The 24102-nt window shown below is 47.5% G+C and overlaps 1 protein-coding gene across 1 annotated transcript in view; it reads right to left on the minus strand.

Annotated features, from left to right (window-relative positions):
• Positions 1 to 8606, minus strand: part of PTCH1 (patched 1) — a 67044-nt gene extending 58438 nt beyond the window's left edge. The window contains exons 1-2 of the mRNA XM_062599218.1: positions 8478 to 8606; positions 7387 to 7579 (exon numbers count right to left, since the gene is read on the minus strand). The gene's annotated coding sequence lies outside the window, so the exon portion shown is untranslated. The remainder of the gene's footprint in view (positions 1 to 7386; positions 7580 to 8477) is intronic.
• Between the last annotated feature and the right edge of the window lie 15496 nt (positions 8607 to 24102).

Raw genomic sequence — 24102 nt, forward strand, 5'->3', positions numbered from 1 at the left:
CCCATGCCCTTGGCATTAGCAGCACCATGCTCTAACCAACTGAGCTAACCCTTTGACCCCATGGGAAAGACGTCCTGCATAGTACAAGACTGGAGAGATTAGAGAACTGAAGATGTAATAAAGATAAATACAGAAGATTAAGAAAAATATATACACCACTGCAGTAACACAGGGTAGACAAAAAACAACAAACTGCTCAGCAGAATTCTGCACTTCAGCTCCTGCTGAACTCCCAGAAGAGCAGCCAAGACCATGCACATTCACACCTTTGTCAACAGGGAGAAAAAAAACAATGAAAAGGCTGGAAGAGTGAACTTTATTCTACATGCATAAGAAAACAGCTTGACAAGGAACAGTACTGCATCATCTATAATCAAAGCAGTACTTTAACCAATCAGAGTATTCTTAAATAGCTAGCTGTGGGGCAGAAAATTTTACAAACACTATTTTACCTGAGTGCTCATAGGCTGAAGAGCATAATTCATTGTAAAGTTAATGGGAGTCATGCATAAAACTCCACGAGTGTTAAGATGAGGAGATATTCCATTAGACATCAGAAGGAAAGCAACTGCAGACACATTAAAACTAGGATCCTAGTGGACACAGCTCTAACAGGTCATAGGAAGGTCAGCTTTGAAGGAGAAATCCAAATGAAACACAAACATGGCATTGTGGAAACCAGACAAATCTCCCATAGCTTCGTCCAGCCAGCACTAATCTAGGCATCAGCTGTGGTGCATAATTTAAACAAAGGGATCAGTCGGTTCATACATCTGGAAGCTGTCATATTTTGAGCCTTCTAACAGTTACGTGTAACTGAAACATCCACTTGCATGTAAAAGTCTTTAAATTTGTTGAGTGATCAAGAACCATTACGTGCATACACTGTGTAGTATTACTACTTTCTGGGGAGCTACCTCAAATACTATTTAATAGCAAGGCTTGGACCATCTCTTCCCACAGGAAAAATAAATCATGAAAATAGATGGAGCCAGGGTGAGGAGTCATAGTTTTCTTTAATGCACTTTCTGCTGAGAGTAACTTTGAGTGGCCATTGCTTTTAGAGTTCACTCTCATCTGAGCTTGCTGTCTTCTGAGAAATTATGAGAAAGGAAGGCCTGTTCTAGTAAAAAAAAAAAAAAAAAAAAAAATCCACTTAACAGGTAACAGGAGACAGTAACAGACCTCAGACCACTCAGCAGCACCTTTACATGGCATCACAACTCCATCTGGAGCCATATATACTGCTGAATGGACCTTACCTACATTGCCTCTATACCTGTTCAGCAGCAGCGGCACAGGACCAACAGTAAAATAATCTGGCTTTCAACTGTACCATTTCACTCCTGGATTTCTATACAGAAATCTCCAAGCTCTCCAGTGCTGCAAAAATGTTCCCTCGCCTTGTTCTAAGCAGCAAAATTCCCAGAGTACATGAATTCTCTCAAAACTCAGAAGAGGGGGACGATGCAGCCAAGGGAGTGCCCTCTCTCCAACATACACATTCCAACAAAAAAGAAAAACAGACCCTTCCAAACAAGGATCTATGGGGCACATTCAGGCACAGACACTAGCCACAGTGTGTTAAGTCTGAAGAGAGTAAAAAATTACCTGAAATTCTAGAAAATTAAATTTCTCTGAATTGAAAGGCAAACAGCTATCATGCTGCTGTGCACTTAGAACACAGGAGGGGTGCCATTTCTGCAGAGCAAGGTCCTTCTCTTGCCATTCCCTCCATGACAGGGAGCATCTGCCATGGATTGCTCAGCATGGCATTGTGCCAACTCTGGGCGAAGGCCTGGCTACACCAAAGTCATTCCCAGTTCTACCACTGTCATCTACGACTTCAGAATTTCACTCTTTACCATCTCACTGACCACAGAATGGTCACATGCAATATTGTCATTGTGTTAAAATCCTTAAAGATGAAAGAGGAATTTCGTATACTTCTGTTGTTTTTAAGTATGAGCTTTTCAACAATGACTATCAACCTTAACCCAAGGAGAGGCAGTGGCTTGTTCTCCATACTCATTTCATTCTTGCCTTCACTGAAAAGATTTCAACAGAAAATTAATTCTCCTAATAATTTTAGTACTGTGGACATCTGTTAAGATGGAAATTGTCAGAGAACCCCAGTAGTTCTGAATTTAATAGCTGACCTTTAAAAGAAGACTCATATGTGTCTATATAATGAAAATCCTTTACACACCTTTTCTTAACCTATTTTAATATATGGAAAGAGAAGGAGTTCCAACTTCACTAGAACATAACACTCCTCATCCTCATGCTTTATCCAAAAACATCATGTTAAGCTTAATTATTAGAATCTGATAGTAATCTTCAAAATAGAAGCATGGACTGAAACATTCTTCCATTTTTAAAAACTTTAAACTTTGAAAATCTATTGCCTGGATTTCCATTCTGTAGTTGTCACATGGGAACACCACTGCTGCTTTCCAACTTGAGAGGCAACAGAGTGAGCCACAGTTTATTCAAACTTGGAAGTTTTCCAGATAAACAAAACTTTTCCATGAACCATTATACACATGTTGAGGGACACAACACAGTATTAGGGACAATTCAGAGGCAGGTAAGCTCCTACGTCACCAGAGCCCTTCAAATCTAATGGATTTGGTGTCATCTATCTCTTGCAATCCAATTACATCAATTTCAGTGTTTGCTAAAAGCAGTATTATAACCAGCAGCTAGTCATTTACCAACCAAATACAATAAACAATCAAAAGAGCTTTTGGTGCTCCACTGGAGTTAAATCCCACTTTACTCCCCTGCCACACAGACAGGGTGAGTAATTACAAAATGCGATCGGAGATCCAGGCTTTGCCAGATTTCCCAGATGGCCATACAGTCTGCTGACATGTCAGCTCCAATTCACCAGTAGAGTAACTTCTGCTCTTCCGCTGTCTACTCTGTGTCACTGTAGTGATGCAAAGGCAAGCACATCTAAAAACAGTACTACTCCACTACTGTGAGTAAATTTGGGGAAGGGCGTGGAGAGAACTGAATTATTACCAATTGAGACAATTCCTGCTAACTGTATTCAAACTGAACATGCTGCTCTAGCCCACTCACATAAATTTGCCCCCTTGAAACAATAAATCCACAAAGATGTTTTCCACTCTCCTTTTTGTGTGTGTGTTCCTCCAAATGATACTAGTGTAAAGTTAAACTGACAGCATCAGAGAGAACTTGCAAGTAACTTTTTCCTCCATCTGCACTTGACCTTGGCAAGTTATGCGAACTGAGAATGATGGAAGTAACATCGGTTCCTGAAGCATTCACACTTTCCACATCTTCACCTCATTCTTATGTCATGTATGTAGATTAATATATTTTAAGACAGGCTATCTATATATGCAATAGTAGAGGCACTGATTTTCTGCTCCTTTAAAGCAAAAGGAAGCAATATTACTGATAGCTCAAATCTTCCCTTAGAAGTTGTTTCTGACTTACATGCTCAATGCTAATCACTCACAATTACAATACACTTACTTTGTTCCAAGCACAAAAGCTGAACTTTGGTAACAGTCACAACATAAATGTTGTTACTGAGACATTTTTCTTTCATTCAGCCTGTCCTGTCCCTATCTGCACCACCCACCTTCTTGCTTCAAACTGGCTTAAAGAAAGGGCTCTGCCACATTAGATCTTGGTTAGCTTTGTGAAAGAGGCAGTCACTAGAAATAGTTATTTTCTTTAAAGCAGTAAAGATTCAACCGAGCTGGTGCAAAAACTATAGAATGCCAGAAAGGAAGGAAGGAGCAACATGATCTTTAACCATTTAAATAAAGGGAGGGAAAAAAGGAACAAAGAAGTTCAGGGCGGGGGGGTAAAGACAACAGTGACATGAAATGAAGTATAGAGGAACAAGACTGGAGCATCTCTGTCTTTACGATCTGCTCCAATCGCTACCACTCAAGCAGTCAGATTACAAGCTGCATGTAACAGAATCCTCTCTGGAGCCATAAAATCATCTTCTTTGAGATAGAGAGTCTGCAAATTTACAGGTGTGACTGCTGCTCAAGTATCACATTCTTTTAGTGTGTACCTGAGTGGCAGTGGAGAGCACAACCAGTCACATGACTTCTTTTCCAGCCACTGTACTTCATAGTTATGAATGGATGTTTCTAAAACCATGCCTGTGTCCAACAAAATTCAGTCACGGAGGAAATCAATGCAAAGCCATTTTTGTTCTTTCAATGCTGTATGATGGATGAAGATGCTAAGCAGATTCTACAACTCCAGTAGGCATGGACATCTACACACAGCAGATCCACATCCACAGTTATAGTTTAAAATGCCAGTCCAGAATTTGCTCGCCCAAGAAAATAAATGAGTGTCCTTCTCTAGCAAGGTAGGTACACGGGGCTGACAGGCCTGCTGCTGATGTGCTGACAGGATACAGATATGAGTCCTCATCACCAAAGATGCTAGTCAGACTAAGAAGCAGATTAAAAGCATCAGCTATGGAAACAGAGTAATAACTGAAGTACTCTGAACAGCAGCCAGAGCATGACTGGGTTGAAATAAATAAATAAATAAATAAATAAGAAGAAAAAAAAGCTTCTCTACAACACTTAATGCCAAAAAACAATTTCGGAGGAAAGCCAGTTTGGTACCAGTAGGCTCACAGAGAGCCAAGTGTTTGGCACAAGCTGTGAAGGAGGAAGAATACTAGAAAAAAAATTAAAGAATGAAGCTTTGGAGATCTGCTTTTCTTTTTCTTACTTGGAAAGTTTGCCTACCAGGTGGGTTTTTGAACTTCTTATGTAAATACTTCAGCCATAATAGCTTCAGGCTCAGACTACTAATCATTTATCTTGGAATGCGGATGGTCTTAAAACTCATTCAAACTTCACTTCACTATTTTTAATTAATTGTGTTATGGTTTTAGAGTGATCGTTTACTTCTAGTGAATTTCAGTGCTGTATTATGTTCCATACTCCATGGTATTCAGAAATACACCATATAAAACTGGTCTCTTTATATAAATACTGACAATTTATTCAGCAGTAATCATTGTAAAAAGCTTTAGTAGCAAAGCAAAACTCATTTTATTGCAACTGTTACTTGAAATACATTCCAAGTTATTTACCATATTTGGCCAATATTGCTTCATCCATTCAAACTCTTAGTTTAAACAAAAAGTAAAGGTAAAGTAAGAGATTTAGTTCAATTAAACAGTGTAGTTCAGCCACTGCTTAAAGAAAGTTTGATCTAAGAGGTTCCTTGGTATAACAGCTTTCACAGTGTATACTTTAAATAATAAGCTTACAAGTAAGGTATACACATGCACAGAAAAATGAAAATTTGGTCATTGCTTTCTACATATGTATAGGAAGAACAGTATGTTCCACACCACCTCTTTCTATGCCTTCTCCATCTCAAATTCTCACTTTGCACCTCTTCTGCCTATACTGTAACCACAGAAGTATGCAACTACTACATAGCTTTAACGCCCTTGCTCTTTTCCAGAACGTTTATATAGTTTCCACAGAGAAAATACAAACGAGCAAACCCTTTTCTGTTGATGGTCATGTAGTACCAGCTTGGGAAGACTAGAAATTAATGTAAATTAAATTCAGCATATTTTCTTTCATTTTCATTTGCTAACCTTGTTTTGCAGTCTAGAAATAAAAGGGTTTCAAAATGCAGAGTTTTAATATTTACATTATTGAACTTCTGTTAAGAAAACTAAATTCAACAAATGTGAAATTAGATAGGTCAGCTCTGACAACCAGCTGTATTATGAGTTAATCTTAGCCATGAGAACTCAAAAGCCTATTTTGTCTAGGCTTTATACTAGGAAATTCCCTTCTGCCTCCATGAAGCAATAATGACATGAGAAGAGGTTTAAGCCATAACTGAACTAAACAGCTATTTTGCAAATCATTTTTCCTTGAGAAATGTACTTTTACTGCTGGGCCACCCACATGTGAGTTGTCAGCACATTAATCAGGCAGTTTCTTAGTATTAAACTATCTGGAAAAGTAGGTGACATGAGATGGGAGCCCCCTTCCTGCTAAAGTCGCATAAGACAAGATCACTCACCCCAGTAATATCAAGGTAATAAACCTTAAGGAAGAGTGCTGGATGAGACTGCAATCAAATATCATTTATCAAACACTTAAAAAAAACCAGATATAAAATAGTAAGAGCAAAAAAAGAATAAAAACAAAAACCTCACCACACTTTGCAGCAAAGGAGCCCCACAAAGAATTAAGAAAAAAAAAGTGGAAAGAGGGAGAAAAGTTTCTAATACAAACAATTGTGAATAAAGTATACAACATCTAATGACAGGCACATCTCTGGCTATGGATGGGCTCCCACAGTCCCTGCTCTTTCTTTGGTCCTGGGAATTTAGGTCCTGAGAATACTGGTACCAAAAAAGTCCAGCTAGTAACACACTGTTTTCCAAAGCAGAAGAACCAACACCTACTAAACGACCCATGAGCTTCACCCTCACCCTGGTACGGCTGGCATCTGCCAGGATGAAACGCAGTCCTAGATGCTACAGCCCATCCTCGGGGCAGGACAGACCACGTCCCCAGCACGCGTGCCCCCACGCACACGTATTTAGCCAAGACCACTCGGCAGCTCTCTCCGTCAGCTCTCCCGAGTCCTGCTGTAACCCACAAAGTCTGCCCGGCTTCACACCAGCGCAGCTGAAGGCGCAAACCCGGCCCTAGGCAAGGACCGCTGCCCCCGCCGGGCGCCCACCCGCCCGCGGGCCCCTCTCCGCCGCCCGCCCGCGGCACCAACGGCCGCCTCGGAGGGCGGTGCCGCTGAGCGGCCGCCCCGGGCTTCGCCTCGCTGCGCTCGCTCTTTCCCTCTCTCTGCGTTCCTTTTTTTCTTTCGGCCTCTCTGCTTTCTCCTCCGTGTTTTTTTTTTTTTTTTCCTTTTATTATTTTTTAAGCCTTGAGACAAACGTTTCCCCCCGCCGTTGAAAGCCGTCCAGAAAAACAGGACCACACGCAGCGGCCCGCCCCGCTCCCCGCCGCGGGCGCAAGCGCTCCCAAAATGGCGGAGGAGCGGGGCGGGGGGGGGGGGGGGGGGGTGGCCAGGCCCGCCGCGCCGCGCCGCGCCGCCGGCTCCTCCCGCCGGAGGAACGCCGCCGCCGGGCGCAGGCAGAGCCCGCCGCGGGCAGCGCGAGGCAGCCCGGAGCGGCAGGGCCGGGCAGCGCCGCCACGGCCGCGCCGCGCCGCGGCCCCCTCCGCGGGGCAGGCGGGGAGGTGGTACCCGCCGGGCGCCCCGCCCCGGCCCGGCCCGGCCCAGCGAGCCGCCGGCGCGCAGCCCGCAGGCGGCAGCGGAGCGCGCGCAGCGCCGCGTAGACCCGCGCGGCGAGGCCGGCGGCGCGGCCGCGCTTACCTTCCACCCAGAGCTCCTCCACGTTGGTCTCCAGGTTGGCCGCCCGTAATCCCACAGCGAAAGCCCCGAAAATGAGGAGGCCGACCACCAGGAACTTCCCGCAGTTCCGCTGGATGTAGCAGCCCAGGTTGAACAACAGTCTCTGAAACCTGGCCCGCAGCCACAGCGGCGCTCTCCTCCCCGTCGCTCTGCCCTGCAAGGCGAGGAGACGTTAGCGGCCGCGCGCAGCGCCGCACCCCCGGCCCGGGCAGGACGGCGAGCCCCTTCGCCGCCGCCTCGGGCGCCGGGAGGCCCCGGCGGGGCGGGCAAGCCGCTCGGCGGCACTCTGCGGCGGGCCCCGTGCCGTGCCGTGCCGTGCCGTGCCGTGCCGAGGCCCCGTGCCGGCGCCGGGCGGCCGCTCCACGTGGTGAGCGGCGCTGCCGGACCGCGCGCGGTTCATTTCCATAGCGTCGGGAGACGCTGCGCGGTGCGGGCGGCGAGCCCGCGCAGCCACCTCTGAGTCACGACAGCACCGGGGAGGGGAAGAGCGCAGCCACATGCGCTGCTTGGGGCCTTGTTTGTTTGGTTGGTTGGGTTTTGCGCCCTTCCCCTCCTCGCAAAGCCCCGCAATCCGCCGCGGCCCCCGAGGCGGCGGCGGCGGCGGTTTGTTTACGGCTGTCGCTTCTGCTCCGGCCTCCGCCGGCTCGGAGACCGCGAGGGCAGCCGCGCCGCGGGCCCTCGGCGCGGAGCCCGGGAAGCAGCCGCGGGGCGGAGGGGCGCGCAGAGGGGAAGCGGCGGCGCCGGCCGCAGCCTCCCCGCGGGCGGCCGGGGGCGCTCGGCGCGCAGGGAGGGAGGGAGCGGCGCACTCGCTCCCGCCGGCGAGCGCCGCAGACGGCCCCCTCCTTCTCTCCCTCCCTCCTTCTCTCCCTCCTTTTTTTTTTTTTTTTTTTTCCTTTTCTCCCAGCGTTTTATTGGTGGCTGTTTCCTTTCCATCTCCTCCTTCCACCCCCGCGAGAAAACACACACACCCGCCCCCGCCGAAGGGAGAATAACAACAAACGGAAAGGGGGGGATAAAAAATAAAAACAAGGAGAGCGAAAGCGCGAGCGCACCTTGGCGATCTGCTCCAGGGCGAAAGCCGCATCGCAGTAGCTCGGCCGCTGCAGATACTCCCGGTCGGGCGCCGCGGCGCGCCGGTCCCCGCCGGGCCGTCTCCGCCGGCCGCCGCCGCTCCGCGCCGCCCGCCCGCCCGGCGGCTCCGCGGCGCTAGCGGGCGAGGCCATGTTGCTGCCGCCGCCGCCGCCGCCGGCGGGCCGGGGGAGCTGCCGCTGGGGCCGCGGCGGCGGCGGCGGCGGCGGGGCGCGGGGGGCCGGCGGCGGTGCCGGCGGCGGGCTGGGGCCGGGGCCGGCGGCGGCGGCGCTGCGGCGGCGCGGGCGGCTCAGGCGGGGCGCGGGGCGGCCGCTGGGGCCGAGTGGCGCCCCGCGCCGCGCATTGCCACATCGCGCGCCGACCCCGCGGAGCCGCCGCCCGCTGCCCGCACCCAGCGCGGGCGGGAGCCGCGGGCCGGGGGGGCGCGCGGGCCGCGGGCGGCACCGGCCCGCCGCCGCCACCCCCCCGCCGGCCGCCGCCGCGCTCGCCTCGCCGCCCGCCGGAGCCCCCTCCTGCGGCCGCCGCTGCCTCCGGGAAGCGGCGGCGCCGGTGTCCGCGGCGGCGCTCAGCGGCGGCGGCGCGGCGGCGGCGTGGCGGGCCGCCGCTGCTGCTGCTGCTGGTCCTGGTGCTGCTGCTGCTGCTGCTGGTGGCTGCGGTGCTGGTGGTGGTGGTGGTGCGCTGCCCGGCCGCGCTGCACCATCCTGCCTCAGCGCCGCGGTGCTGCCCGCGGGCCGCGGGGCCGGCGGGGCTCCGGGCTCTGCCCCGCGAAGGCGGCGGCGGCGGCGGGCGGGCGGCTGCCTGGCGCTCTCCCCCGGCGTGTGCGCGGCAGCCCCGAGCTGCAGCCCCTCGGCTCCAGAGATGAGATGAAGAAGAAAAAAGGGACTCTCTCCATTTGGATAAAGAGGAGGAGGGGTGGAAGAGGGGGGGGAGTAAGAGAGGAGAGAGAGAGGCAGAGGGAGGAAAAAAAAAGAGCTGAAAGCCCGCCCCTGGGGCTGTCAGATGGCTTCGGTTTCTGCGAGGCGATTGGCTCGGGGAGGGCAGAAATTACTCAGCAAACATGACTATTATTAGCTGCTTAGCAACAGCTCACCAAAGTAGAGAGACCACCCAGGCAGACAACCCTTGTGTGTGCATCTCCAGCTTCAGGGGGAGCCTTAAAGAGATCCAGCCTTCTTTGCATGCAATACTTCCATTAAGGAATGCCTCCCCCCTCCTCTTCTTCGTTTTCTTTTCAAGAAAGTTTTCCTTTCTTTTTTCTTCCGAGATGCTTTTAGACAAATACACGCGCAGATCTTTCTCGCGAGGGACGTACAGAAATACATATATATTTTTTTTTCTTTTTAAAAAAGGGAGGGAAACCGGGGAAAAGAAGCATTAAACGATTTCTAAAGCCCTTAAAAGAAAATCCTTTTAGCGGCACCTTGGCCTCAAGCTGCAACAAATACTGGGAGGTCCAAGCTGAATTCCCAGGCTTGCAGAAATAATGACAGGGTGGTGGATACTGCGGTAGAAAGTGCCAGATTTTTCTGCCTCTCTCTCTCTCTTTCTTTTTTAACTAAAGCGAAGACTTTAGTTCCTTGCAAAAAAAACCACTCCGTCCACTTAGAAAAACACAATGAAAACTTAACACTTGAGGGATTTAAAGCCGCGCAGTAGCTAGCCTGTTTCAACTTAGGGCTCATTCTTTAACTGAAACTCGAGGAAAGCCAATTTTAGTATGTTTTTAGCGTAGAGATTCATGAAACGCAGCCTGCCTGGCCGTGCTAAACACTTCCCAAGCTATAGGTGATTGTTTACTTTTTTGGCACCGCTCCTCCCCGCCTCCGCTCACTGGGACCCGGCCATTAATTGCCGCCGTTACCGCGGGGGCTCCCCGCGGCGCGGCCGGGGGGTCTCTGCCCGTTGTGGGGCCGGGCAGGTCCCCGCAGTCCCGTGGGCTGCAGCCCGGGCGGAGCTGGCTGCGCGCCGCACCGCGGCCGCCGTCAATGAAAACCGCGTAGCGGCAGCCGCGGACCGGGCATTGCCAGGGCCAGGGGAGCCCCTCCGAGATCCCCTCTGGCTTTTCCCCACGTTTTCCCACACTTGCTCCTCGTCGCTCGACTGCCGGGAAGCCTGCATCCTCGGGAGCCGGGTCCTGCGCTCCGTGCGGGAATGCCGGCAGGAGCGCGCGAGGAGCAGCCAGCTCTGGCACACGCGCGTCCGTGCACGAACAGGGACGAAAGGAGCCTGAGAGGGCTGGAGATGGAGCCTGAAATCCGCACCTGAGGGGCAGTCAACTGCCTCCTACTCAGGCTGCAGCTTGGGAAAACGACATTGTGTCTCGTTGGGAAGCGGCATGCCACCGCTGTTGCTCCCGTTCAGCGTGACCCGATGGGGCGGCAGGGCTGGGAGACAGGGGAGGAAGGGGCTCGGCCTGCCATCGGTCTCCCAGACCGGGGGAGGCTCTGCCTTCAAGTACGTGGAGGCTGCGGAGGTGCCCTGCCTGCCTCCTGCCTCCCGGGCTGACTTCTCAGGGCTCCGCACAGCAGCCCAGCACCCCTCAGTTCTTGCTTTAGGTCCTCAAAATCAATCTGAAGACTCAAGTTTAACAAGCACTATCTTAATCTCCTCTCTCTCCCTGTGGTCTGGAGGGATTTTTTTTCCTTTTTTTTTTTTTTTTTTTTTTAGTATACACAAAAGATGAATTACTGCAGGGATCTAATTGGCCTTGTTTCTGTATTTTTTTTTCCTTCAGGAAGAAGTGTCAGTGTAAAAGTCTCCACTTGGGTGGTCAGAGCAGTGGCTGCCCCCTGTTTGCCTCATAGCTGATGCATGCGTGCTACTTTCCCAGCGATAATGTTGTTCCTAATCAATCTGCCCTTATTTACATTTGTAAGCACTGCTGGCTGTGATATGCTCGCCCTGTGCTCGCAACTGCTCGTCAACACTAAGGGAATTTTTCTAGCTTCAGCGGCTCGCAAGGATCCCGCGGACTGCTTCTCTCGGACTTGCTCTTTGGGTGAAGGCCTGGGACAGTGTCTTGTCGGGCAGACTGGCTGCGGCCTGAATTCTTTTATACCCTCTCCTCCCGAGGCCCGAGCTGGCATACAAGAATCTCAATGCTTTGGTCGTACACAAATAACTTCATTTTTTGAGGTTCTGCCTCTCTCTTAGGCGACTTTTGTGCTCAGAGGTCCTGCTTTGCAGCCCCTAGAGCTGCAGAGCTTTACGCTTCCCCCAGCCCGGAGAGCACATCCGATAGAAGTGAACAGTGGGTAACAGATATTTACGCTCAGTTTATGTTAATACGTTTTCCCAGGTTTCCGTGGCGCGTGGCCACACTACCGGGAGCATCAGTGCATCTGATCACGCAGCGTTGAAGCAAGGCACCTGCCCTCTGCCTCGCTTGCGTGGGGCTGGGAGAGAGCCGAGTGTGGCGGAGCACAGAGCAGAGCCGACCGCCTGGAAAAAACAGCCACTTTCGGGTATTCTTACGTTTTTCGCCCCTCACGCGCGCTCCCAGCGGGCGAGGATGCGGGTACCGCGGCCGCGGAGCCCGCGCAGCCTCCTTCCGCCGCCTTCCGCGCAGCTAAGGCCGACGCGCAGCGGGCGCGCAGCCTTCCGCAGCCCGTCACGCGGGGCCCCGCGGGGCCGCGTAGTGCGCCCCGCTCGCTGCGCGCCCTCTCCCCCTCCGCAGCCCGGCCAGGAAGGGAACCGCTCCAGCCGGCTTGTCAAAATAATGCGGCTAATTACCCCTGATCGCCCTTAATGCCGAGCGGCTCTGCACGCCGCAGAGCAGCGAATGAGGGGGCTGCGGCCCCCGCCCCCGGGCGCAGGCGATTCCCTCCGCGGAGGGCCGCGGGGAAATGCGCCGCCGGGGTCTCCGTGCCTCCCCCTCCCCCGGCAAACAAACTGCGCGGGGAGGGCCAGGCGGCGCCCGCCCAGCTGCGCGGCGCGGCGGCGGCAGCAGCCTTGGCGCTCGCAGATCTGGGGACCTGCTCGTGCTCTGCAAGGGGCTCCAGCTTCGTAAACCCAAGTCGCCTTCAAAACGGGTTCCTTTTCTGGCAAAATGCCCTGCCACTTGCAGTACTTCAGTGTGCACAGAGGGGGGAAAGCTACGCGCAGCGGTTTTTAGCCAGGCTGGACAACACCGAGTCAGTGTAACGATACAGAGCAAGCTTTGCATTTGGCAGAAGGCAGGGCATTCATTTTCATGATCTCTGCCATCGGGTCTTGCAGAAAAAAAGCTGAGCGACACGATCTCTTTGACCCACTGCTGGAGCAACAAATTTATGAGAGATATAGGCGTGAGAAATGAAAAGGAAGTAAAACAATTCAGGCTCATTGTGTGTCTTTCTTTCACACTGCTAATCCGGTTTACACATCACGCCTACATGTCTCAATAGGGCTTTATACACTGTGGCAAAGGCAGAAGAAAATAAAAGGTGTGTGTGTGTGAGTGCATGCATGTGTGTGCATGTGTGTGTGAAATAAGGATAAAAACAGAGAAGCTCAAGACATTTTCATTCAGAGCAAGCCGCCAGTTTTATATCTACAGGTTCTTGAAAGCAAACAGATTTTAAAGGATTTTTTCTCCTCCTCCTCCCCTTCTCTCATCATCCCTAACATTTCTCAGCAGTACTAACTCCTGCTCAAATACAGTGTCAGATTATAATCCAGCTGCACAATGACTCTAACAGCCCTAACCAGAAATTAGATACACTTATCAGGCTGGTGCTGAAACCATGCAAAAGACCCTCGAACCGGAACCAGTAATTGCTCTCTGGTGAGAAGCTGGCAGATAACTCACCTTGGCTCTGACATTTCTCTTTAAACTACTCTGCAGCACCGGGCACAGCTGCCCTTGCCTCTCTCAGCCCCCACCTCTACCTCCCGCACTCAGGCTGCGGCCTGCAGCCGCAGGGAGTTGTGTCACTGGGCACCGCGCTGCTCTGGCTCCTGGGTGCAGTAGGACAGACAGCAGGGACAGGCCCGACCACAGCCCGGCCTCGGGGTGTCAGGTACCTGCCGCATCCTCAGTGTTGTCCTGCAGCCAGAGGCTGAGGCTGTCATTCAGCTTCATTTGAGGGATCTAAGCACACCCACTTCTGCTGCTCTTGGCGAGGGATTGTCACCTCAGCCTAGGGCACACCTCCGAGCTCAGTGCTCTAGTTACAAAGTGACTGTCACCCGTTTTCTCTACACCTGTATGTTCTCACCACTTCCACTCCCTGCGGATATTCACTCAGAGCTGCAGACCGAGGGCTCCCCAATGCTCCTCGTTTAAGAATCCCTAATCGGCTTTTCCGGGGAAGGAGCAGCAGTGCCAGCTGCACCTTTCCTGTCGCCCTCGTCCTGCAGAGCCATGCTCCGGGAAGGCTCTGCCTCTGCGCGGCAGGCTGCTTGGGCCGCACTTCACGCAGGTGCCAAGACGGGGGCCCGTTTCCAGCCCTCCGCAGCGCTGCAGAGAGCTGCCGCAGGAGCCACTTCCCATCGCCGGCATTTCCTCCCGAGCGGCTTTCCCGGCGGGTCGCAGCAGCAGCAGCAGCAGCAGCTCCCCCGCGGCGCGGGCAGTCGCCAGCCGCAGCGCACTGCCGCCCCCCGAGGAGCCCCCCGGCCCGCTCGGAGCCCCCCTGCCCGCCGCGCCCCGCCGGCGCGGCCGAGGCCCCCGGCCCGCACGGCCTGTGCCGCCCCCCGGCGCCGCTGCCGCGGGCGCTCCGCGCTGCACCTACCATCGCTGCCCTCGGCGGAGCCGCTCGGGGGGAGCCGTGCCGCGGGGCCGGGAGCGACTTCACTCAGTGCCAGCGATGGCTTTGGTGGGACATCAATCCCGTCTTCTCTTTTTTCTTTTTTTTCTTTTCTCTTCTTTTTTCCTTTCCTTTCTTTTCTTTTTTCTTCTTTTTTCGTCTTCTCTTCTTCCCCTTTTCCTTTCTTTTTACTTCCCTTTTCCTTCCTTCCCTGCCTCCTTCCTTCCTTGCTTCCTTCCTCCTTTCCTCCCTCCCTCTCGCTCCTTCTCTTCTCCTCCTTCTTCTTCCTTTTTTTTTTTTCCTCCTTTTTCCTTCTTACCCCAAAGGAACTGAAAGTGTAAAAAAATAACCCTCCCAGGTCGCCGGCATTCCGCGGAGTGCTGGAAACCCTCACAATTACACGCCTGTTCCTATTAAGCAGCCCCATCGCCCTCCACGTGGGTGGTCCCGGCCCGCCGGAGGCAGGACCCGCCGCCGTCACGTGGCGCCGCCGCGCGCCGCACCCCGCACCGGCGGCTCCGCCGGGCCGGGGGCGACCCGCCGCCCCGCCGCCCCCCCCCCCGTCCCACGGCACCCCCGTCCCGCCGCCCCCACGCGCACACGCGCTCCGGTCAGTCTCCAGGCCGCGCGTGTGACTTCCTCGTGCGGAGCGCGTCCTGCGAGCGCGAGGTGCCCCGCGCGGCAGAAGTCTCCCGCCCGGGCTGCGCAGACGTTGCCGTTTGCGTTGCGTTTGGAAAGCGTGCTTCGGCGGTTTCGCACGACTTCGCTGCGTGCTCCCTCAGCCACGCTTTGTCTGTATTGCTCCTGCTACAGAATTCCACTTAGGGAAAATAATGTATATTGCAGGGCCATATGTTCACTATTAAGAGTATAAAAAATACGCAGGCAAAATTATTAGGGAACATCTCACCATCAGATTGCATTAAACAGCCCAATTCCATATATATTCTTATCTACACTAAACCAGGCTAGGAATCAAAATAATGAGTAAGATGGATATTTTGTCTACAAAACTGATATTATTTTTACATGACAAGAGGGCCTGTGTCAATGATAAAGAGCTGGAAGAGCATGGGAAAAGATATTTTGCAGGATTTTTAAAGAGTGTATGAAAAACATACATCACTTTTTTATGGCCTTTCTGATCAATCATGGAGTTAGATTACTGAAGCAAAAGACAGACTACAGGGGCAGAGGCTGCGTAAATGTCACAGCTGTAATCCTCTAGTCTGTCCTCCCACCCAGCACACCCTAGTTAAATACCACATTCAATCTTGATTTAAAATTTCCAGATAAATTCATCATAACTCCTGACAATAAGTTCCAGAGGTTTCCAACTCTACATATCTGACAGGACAGAGTCCACAGTGTCCAGCCTAGCCATGCCGTGTAGCCACAATAATATTATTCAAACTGGTAGGAGGTGAAATAGCAGAAAAGTCACATAAAAATTGCCAACTCTTCTGCTAGGGAAGAAGATTGAAAAGCTGTAAAAGCAGTGCAATGTGTGTGTGCATGTTAGAAAGAGGCATGCAATAGAAATCAAAGATTAGAAATGATAAAGGAAGTGGGATGCTAGTGCAAGTTAGGAAATATCAGAGAAAATGACATTAGAAATACGTTATGAAGTTTCTCACTTGTTCAACAGCAAACAGTTCATCACTGGTAAATCCCGCAGTCTTCACTACCTCTATTTTTTGCCAGCCTAATTTCAATAGTTACTCCTGCCCTGCACAGCAAACTCGAGTCCTCTGCACTCTGTGTCATTAACGTGACTCATGTGTTAAGAAAATGTAACATAATCAGACATGAGCTACCCAGACACATGACACAAAGTAAAGAAAAAAATGACATGGATAGGGATTCCCTAGAATAGATCGGAAGAGGAAGGCAGAGGTAAGAGTGCTAGTTTCTGCATTCTTTGAGGTAACGATTCAGACAAAAATATTTTATCGTGTAAAATACAAATAAATATGGTTACATACATCTGGAAGAATATAGTGCATATATCCAGAAGAATAAACCAGGGAAGACTTACTGTACAACCATCCTGTTTTCCTTATTATTTCTCTAAGCACCTCCAACTGGATCCTCTTGGAGATGGCATGCCAGTCAGGCTGGGGTTTCACATGACATGAAGTGTTTTTATTTACGATCTTATATAGCAAATAGTTTGCTTTTTTTTGTCTGTTATTTCAAGAATTTTTTATTTACTAGCAGTAGCTATTACTCTATAGTGCGTAGCTATCTACATCTACCTATGTATGCATAGTGGAACTTTAGGAAAAAAACAGGAGATCCAGTTACCGCACAACTTGCACTCTTAAAAGGAGTAAAGATTATCATCCATTGACAATAACCTTTGCAAGCGATCAGTTCAGAACTAGGCAGACATGAGCCATCATGCTGTCCCCAGTGAGTGGAAATGACTGTGTGAACTGTCACTGATAGATTTAATTGTTAGGAGATGGTTACTCAGACTGTGAAAGCTCAGAGGCTTCTGGTAGACAGTTTTCAATGGCATCTCCCTCACAGCTTCCCCCTTCCAGGTAACCCTACACCGGCTGGCTCTTTAGTATTTATTCTACTGAAAGTTATGAACAATAGTCTGGAACTTCATTCTGGTTATACTTGGATCTTGGTGCTTCACAAGGGAAAGGAAGGAACCTTATTCCCTGTTCAAAGTGAAAAAAAGTAAGCCAAAGCCAACTTCTCTAAGGTTTTGCTGTTTAAAACCAGGTATCCTTTCTATAAAAAGTGTCCCATTGCAGTGTGTCATCCTGTTTTAGTCCGCTTTTCCTTTTATGCTACTAAAGACCTTATTTTCATTCAACTCTGCCCAACAGTTCTTTTCTTCTGAGGCCACTTTTGTGGGTCTTAAGTTTGTCTTGGTTGTCATGACAGACAGTGCTGCCCAGAAAATGTGATGATGTCACGACGACAATGACTGTGTCACATCTCCATCAGTGACTTGATGCTGTTAAGGGGACAGAAAACTCCCATGATTTTCAGCCCTGAGTGTGTTCATCTCTGGAGCAGAAAAAGGAGAAGGGGAAGAAGAAGACATGACTCCTTTGCTTTCACTTGGTACGGAGAAAAACAACTGTGGATCTAAATCTGCTTGTCCTTTGTAACCTGGTGAGCATCTTGGAGGCAGCTGGCAATTCAAGAAATCCTGGGGAAAATTATGTTCACACAGCAAATGGATCTCCAGAGAAAGCTTCTAGAAGTCGTTGAAACATTAGCAATTAGGGCCAGCTAGGTCACCTAGGCTGTTCTTCTGCCTGAAGACAGGATCAGTTCTTCTTACACTCCTGAAAAATGCTGGTCCCACAGTCTGTCCTTTAAAACTCTCTTTTCACAATCTTCCTGCTCAACCTGTAAGGAGACTGGTTCATACTCCTCAAAATTTTTCCCAATGTCTAACCTAAATTTCCTTTTCTATAGTTCAGGTTTGCTGCCTCTTGTCCTTCTCTCACTGAATATACGGTTTATTTCCTTCCTCTTTACATTTAAAAATACATTAAACTATACATGTCTTTCCTCAGTTTTTAGTCTCTAGACTATTCATTCAAGCTTTCTCTTGAGGTATATTTTCTAAACCTCTTACCACTGTTACCAGTCTCTCCGGGACATTCCACAGCTGGTCCAAAAGATGGGGAATCATAGCTTATACACAAGACTTTTCTTTATAAATCTCAGAGTGGGGTTTGCCGTATTTGCAACAACACAGCATTTCTTCGCTCATGCTCAGCACAGGATCCGCTATAATCCCCAGATCCTTTTCTGTACTACTACTGTAGTTTTCATTTCAAGCAGGTCTATATGCCATCGGAAAACAGATACAGTCCACCTATTTTACAACACTCAATGTTATGAAATCTCATGATTTTCTTATCTACTTTACTTTGGTATCATATTGCAATAAGACAATTAGACCAAAAGCTTTCTAATGAAAGTTTAGCCATTATTATGTCAATGAAAACATGAAGTGTTTTACTGTAACTCTATTGAGTCTTGTTAGAACAATTATACTTGGTAATCTTTTAAGGGAATCTGAAACTCAATGGCTTAAAGATACTGCTAAAAAGTCTTTTGATTATGAATACTCTGAAAATTAATAAGGATGTGTACTCAGCTGCTATGATTCAGCACATCTTCCCTTAGTCAGCAAGAGTATGGTGATTTAAATCTGCTAATTCATTAAGTACAAGTTACTCAAATTGATGACTCAGTTTCAGAATGTCATATCAAGGATACAAGACCCCCAATATCAAGGAGTCCTGCTGTACTCTGAAACTTAACAAAAATTCAAAACTAAGGGAAACCCTTTGCTGCAAATAAGTAAGTGGTCTCCAGGCAGCACTTTTAGGTTGTCCCTGATGCGCCTCCTCTGCTAATAAACCAAACGTGTAAGGTCTGTAGTGTGCTCACTCAGCAAGTGCTCTGCAGTGTGCTCATGCAGCCAGTGCAGTGGGCTTTCAGGCAGAAGATCTTGGTTGTATGTAAGTAACAAATGGCAACAGAGAGGAGATCTTCTGCATGGTTTCTCCCTCTGCAGCAGCCTCAAAGCTGGAACTGGAAAGCTGCATCTGCATGTGCAAGTGTTCGTGGTCTTTTGCTTGAGCCACATGTCAGCCCAAGGGAGTGGCACAAACAGTCTCTGTGGGACTGAAGATTTGGTGTGGTGTGGAAAAGCAATGGAAGCAGCACTGTGGCTGTTCAGGATTTGTTTGGACTCAAGAAATGGAAACATGTATCTTGTATCTACTGAAACCTTGGTGGTAAATGAGAATTTGGGATATATGGCTAGGAAGATGTGTTAGCGAGCAGTGAATGACTCTGGGGTGCTGGGATCCCACATACTAAAGAGAAAATAGAGAGCAGTTTTCTAAGTAGAGGTAATTTTTTTGATAGATTTTTTTTTAATTGGAACAATTAGAAGAGTTGGGAATCTAGGCAAACTCATGGGTACCCAAGTCTTTCTTCAGTTAAGAAATAGAAGCAGCAAACTTTGAAGTTATGTGTAAGTTATGGACATTCCTTGTGAATTTAATTATGTTGAGTTTAATTAGAAATGAGAGAAAAGGCTTTTACATCTCTAGAGTAGAGGAGACAAATGTTAAGAGGCACCGTCTCCTATGATAGCTGAGAAAAAGGTAATTTGTTGCCTGGGGAACACATAGGGGGTTTTGGAGGGAGATGGAGGAAAACGGAAGAAGGAAAGTGTGCCTTAAAACTGCTAATGAATCCAGTATTTATAGTTTCTGCTGGGGTTATGAGTTTTGGTTCACACGTTCATATTTTGAAGGCAGTTTTTACTAACAGAAAGGTGTGTGCACCCAAAAGCTATCCTTTCGCCCCCAGCAGTACAAATTGGCCTGACATATCCCTACCTGCACACGTTTTAACACACTGGCAGCTCAGCTGTAGAAAAGTCCAGTGGGTCTGAATGCCAAACTGTTCGGAGGAAAGTCTGACTTTCCTCTCCTCTTTAGGCACTTAGCTGTTCAACCACAGACAGCAGGACAGAAGTCTGCTTTGGTCTTTGCTGGTGAGTTAAGGCCCTGAATCATGAGAACTGAAAGACTGCTCTTGGCATTTCATCCCAACTAAGTTAGCTGTAGAATTTTTCTTCCCATATAAATGCCAGCTATTTGTCTCGCTAACATCATAAAGTTTTACTTTACAGTTTTTATTGTTGTTGTTGTTGAAGGGGTTTTTTTTGCCTTTTCATTTCGTCATGTACTTTCATGTTCTGATGGGGGAAGAGAAGTCAGTTGGTCCTCTCTGAAGAGCCTGCATAAAAATACTGTATTACGAATTGTAACCCCAAACACTCTTGTGGTAAAGTATTTCCTCTTAAATAACAACGGAAAAAATTGTTCCTTTTATATTGTAAAGTAGGAAAGGAATGCTCAGAGCAACTTTCTCCCACTTGCCCCAAGACTCATGCATCACAATGCACTTTCTACAATTATTTTGGCAGTTTCATTTTCCTTATTAATGATATTATTTAATCTCCTAGCAAATGAGTTAATGAAATCTTAGCACTCATTATACTGTTACGCTAATAGGAAAGTACATGGTAATCTAACTAAGTCTTTGCTAACTGTGAAATTTAAGAAAGCTCTGTATTAGTAAAATTCTATGGCATATGCCAGTGAGCATCTGCAACACTTTAAACACATAAACTAGGATTCAACACAGTAGCAACTATTCAAAGACAAACACAGAAATTTTTATGAATCTATTTCTCATGTTTACTCATTTTTTCCGTATCTCATCATTATTGCTACTATTTATTTGAGCTTGTTTGGAAAAAACATATCTTTTTTCTTTCTTAGGGTTTCTGCAATTTACATTACATTTACTACACTACCTTTTATTCTGCAAGTGTCCATTTACAGCTTGCATTGGTAGTAGTGATAGTGCTTTTTTCTGTTCATTGCACACTTATGATTTGTATTTTCTTTTTATCTACTATGTTCCTGATTTGAGAAGCACTTAATTTTCTCTGCTTTTGAGGCAGTCAGGAGCCTCTCCCCAAACAAATAAGCAAGTGAAAATCCACTTAAAAACCTGAGACTTCACTTAATAAAGGTTAGTGCTTGTTTCCTGGTAAAATTTATCCTTTGAAAAATACCTGCATTACTATCTTTGTGTACAATAGTTCAGTTATTTCTTGCAAACTGAGCTCTGTAAGGTTACATGACTTTTGGATGAAAGACCTTAAAAAAAATGCAGCCTTTCAGAACCATGGGCTTAAGTCCAACTGCTTTGACTTCTTTGAGAATTAACTGCTTTTGAATGAAGTAGCACTGTTGATGCATTGGACAGAACTCTTCTATCTCAGTGAACGCTAGTATTGTGAGCTAGTTAAAGAATTCATTGCTATTTTCAATCTCAGTAAAGCTACTCATTTTGATTGTTCATGTGTTACTTAATAAACAGTTTCAGTTCAGAATCTGTGAACATTCAGAAATATCAACTTTCTTTTTCTTCTTTATAAAGAGCGTTTTTTGCAAGCCACCTGGCTTACGAACAGCAGCTTACATACTTACTTACATACAACCAAGATCTGCCTGAAAGCCCACTGCACTGGCTGCATGAGCACACTGCAGAGCACTTGCTGAGTGAGCACACTACAGACCTTACATGTTTGGTTTATTAGCAGAGGAGGTGCATCAGGGACAACCTAAAAGTGCTGCCTGGAGACCACTTATTTATTTGCAGCAAGTCACCTGTACACTATCTACGGAACATACTTGCCTACAGCAAAGATTCATCAAATATGGCAAATAAAGAAGAGTGGTAGCTCCTTTTCCGAATTTCCAGCTATCAGCCTTTCTGACCTTTCATATTTAGCTTGACTATCCTATATAGAAGCTGTGTGGGCTGAGTAATACAAAGTTAAATGTTAAGCCACTGTACAATGAATTGTGCTGAGCTGTACTTGGAAAGCTGTGTCCTTGTCTGCTGACCTATGTAATACCACTAAAGCTTCTAGCCCACATTTTCTTGGCTTATTAGTTAAAAAAATGCTTTAGATCATGAGTTGCTTTAGATGATTAAAGAGAAATGAACTTCCCTTTTGGCATGCTGCCATGGTGTACAGCTTTAGATACAGGAAATAAATTCCATTCTCAGAATTGGTATTTTTGATTGACTTGCCATTATTGTGATATGATACTACTCTGGCCTACAGCAGACACTACAGAAAGATGGACAAATTTAGGGAATGTGAAGAAACTCCTCTTGCAGTGTGACATCAAGAGGACGAAGTATGCACAGGTTAAGGTTACCACTTAGCAGTACCACAGAGCCTTCCTTGTAGGTGAGGATAACTGTGAGAGCAGAAACAGGAGAATCAAGCTCATTAGGTAACGAAGCCAGGATAGTCCTATGGGTGCCAAGAGCCTTTTAATTTGTAAGAGCTTGATGTTAAAGTCTATGCAGCTGCCATGTGTCAAAAAACAAACAAAAAATCCCAACTTTGACATCAGGAAATATCACTGGAGAGCAGACAAAAGAATGGTGTCTCATTACCGATACATGTCAGGAAACCACATTTTCATGTGTTTTGTTGACACAATTTGCTCTCCTAAAAGTTATAACCCTCAGCTATAATGGATTACTCTACCAGGAGGAAAACTATTCCTCCTCTTCGGCTGCCAATCAGGGCTGAAGAGTGTTCCAAGAATTCCACAAGATGACAGTCTTAGCAAAATAAGGGTAGTTTGGGGAAATCCTTCGTGTTGGTTGCCTTGTGAGGGAATCGTGGTTTACAAGGATTTCATATTGCTGTGGAACTGTTACTAAGATTTCAGCACCTGTGTCATAACAGCACCATTTTTTTTCTTTCATTAAGAAATAAGCTGTTGACCTATAAACCGAGCAAAACTGACATGGAGGTTATATATGTATCACGAGGGAGTAATTGTTAACTCCTGCTGCACAATAAATGTCTTTTTGGAACTGACTTTTCTTATATGAAAGGAAAAGTAGGAAATACACACACACACACACACACACACACACACACACACACACACAAAAGCATTCACTGGTAGAATTCCCAATGTTTCATTTTTAGGTACCACAGTAGGCAGAAACCCTCTTAACTGTTTAATTATCCTGATATTTGTATGAGACCAAAAGACAATTGTTTTGAACTTATGTTTCTAGGTGTTAGTTGACTACCAAGCAAAACTTCAAAATACATAATAACCTATGTGTATTTTCTTCCAAAATACATGAGACCAGTGAATACCACAGTATGCAGACCTAATAACAGTAAGACAAATTTAGTTACTGTTCTTTGCTACGCAAGCTGCAGAATCAGAATCTTACTATCCCCTCTTCTTCAAAGTGTAGCTAGATTAAGGGCAGGTTTCCATTAACTTCTCTCATACAGTAGGGTCAGTACTTTGGAAATACCAAATTCATTGAAACCTGCAGAATATGGTGCTTTTTTAACACATAGTGAAAATTGAAGATTAAAAATCAAGGGCTGTTTCTGTTGTTGTAGTTTTGGGTTTGACTGTTAAGGGTAACAAGGTCTCAGTTTGAATTGACAGGCATAGGTGGAAGATGTTGCAGGAACTTTTAGAACAGTCTTGTCACTGGAGCCAGCAGCTTGTGAAATTGTCACTAGTAGCCTCCATAGCACACAGCCCTTCTCAAAGTCCTTTTTGCATTTCTTCTTGTTTCTATTCCCCTCTTCCAGTTTTCTTCTGAAAAAAAAGTGGGAAAAGAACAAAAAGGAAAGGACAGAAAAAAAGAGTGATAAAAATAAGTAAACCAAAAGAACAAAACTGAGAAACTGGACTGGAGGGTTTGAGTGCACCAGGGCCTTCTCAAACCCTTCAAACCGGTTCCTCAGTTTTATTCTTTTAGTTTTCATTGAGCTTCTCTTTGAAACCCGGGATGTTAAAACACCACTTTTCCTTGTACCAAGGAAGTTCTCAAAAGGAAGAGATTTTTTGCTGAAAGTGAGTTTCTTTAGCAGAATGCAGGCCAATTCTAGTAAAACATCAGCTATAAATAAATTCTATAAATTGAAGTGGCCAGATCATATAAAGTTAAAGAGCTAAATTCTTTTATAAACTCAGTTCAAATAAAGCCAATGACACTGCCCTGGATATAATAATAAGGCTTAGTTTAGTACAGCTTATCATTCTTCTGAGGACATTAGGTAGGTCTAGAGTATGGGGGGAGGAATTTAAGACCCTGAGAGCTCTTGTGGTAATCTAATGGGCAAAGGGTAGTTAAATGAAAAATGTTTAGTTTTCATGTGTTTCAGGGGACTACTTGAACAAACATCTTTATGTTTAGGTACTAAATTGAAGTATAGGATAGG

Source organism: Rhea pennata, chromosome Z, assembly GCF_028389875.1.
Source record: "Rhea pennata isolate bPtePen1 chromosome Z, bPtePen1.pri, whole genome shotgun sequence".
NCBI lineage: Eukaryota > Metazoa > Chordata > Aves > Rheiformes > Rheidae > Rhea > Rhea pennata.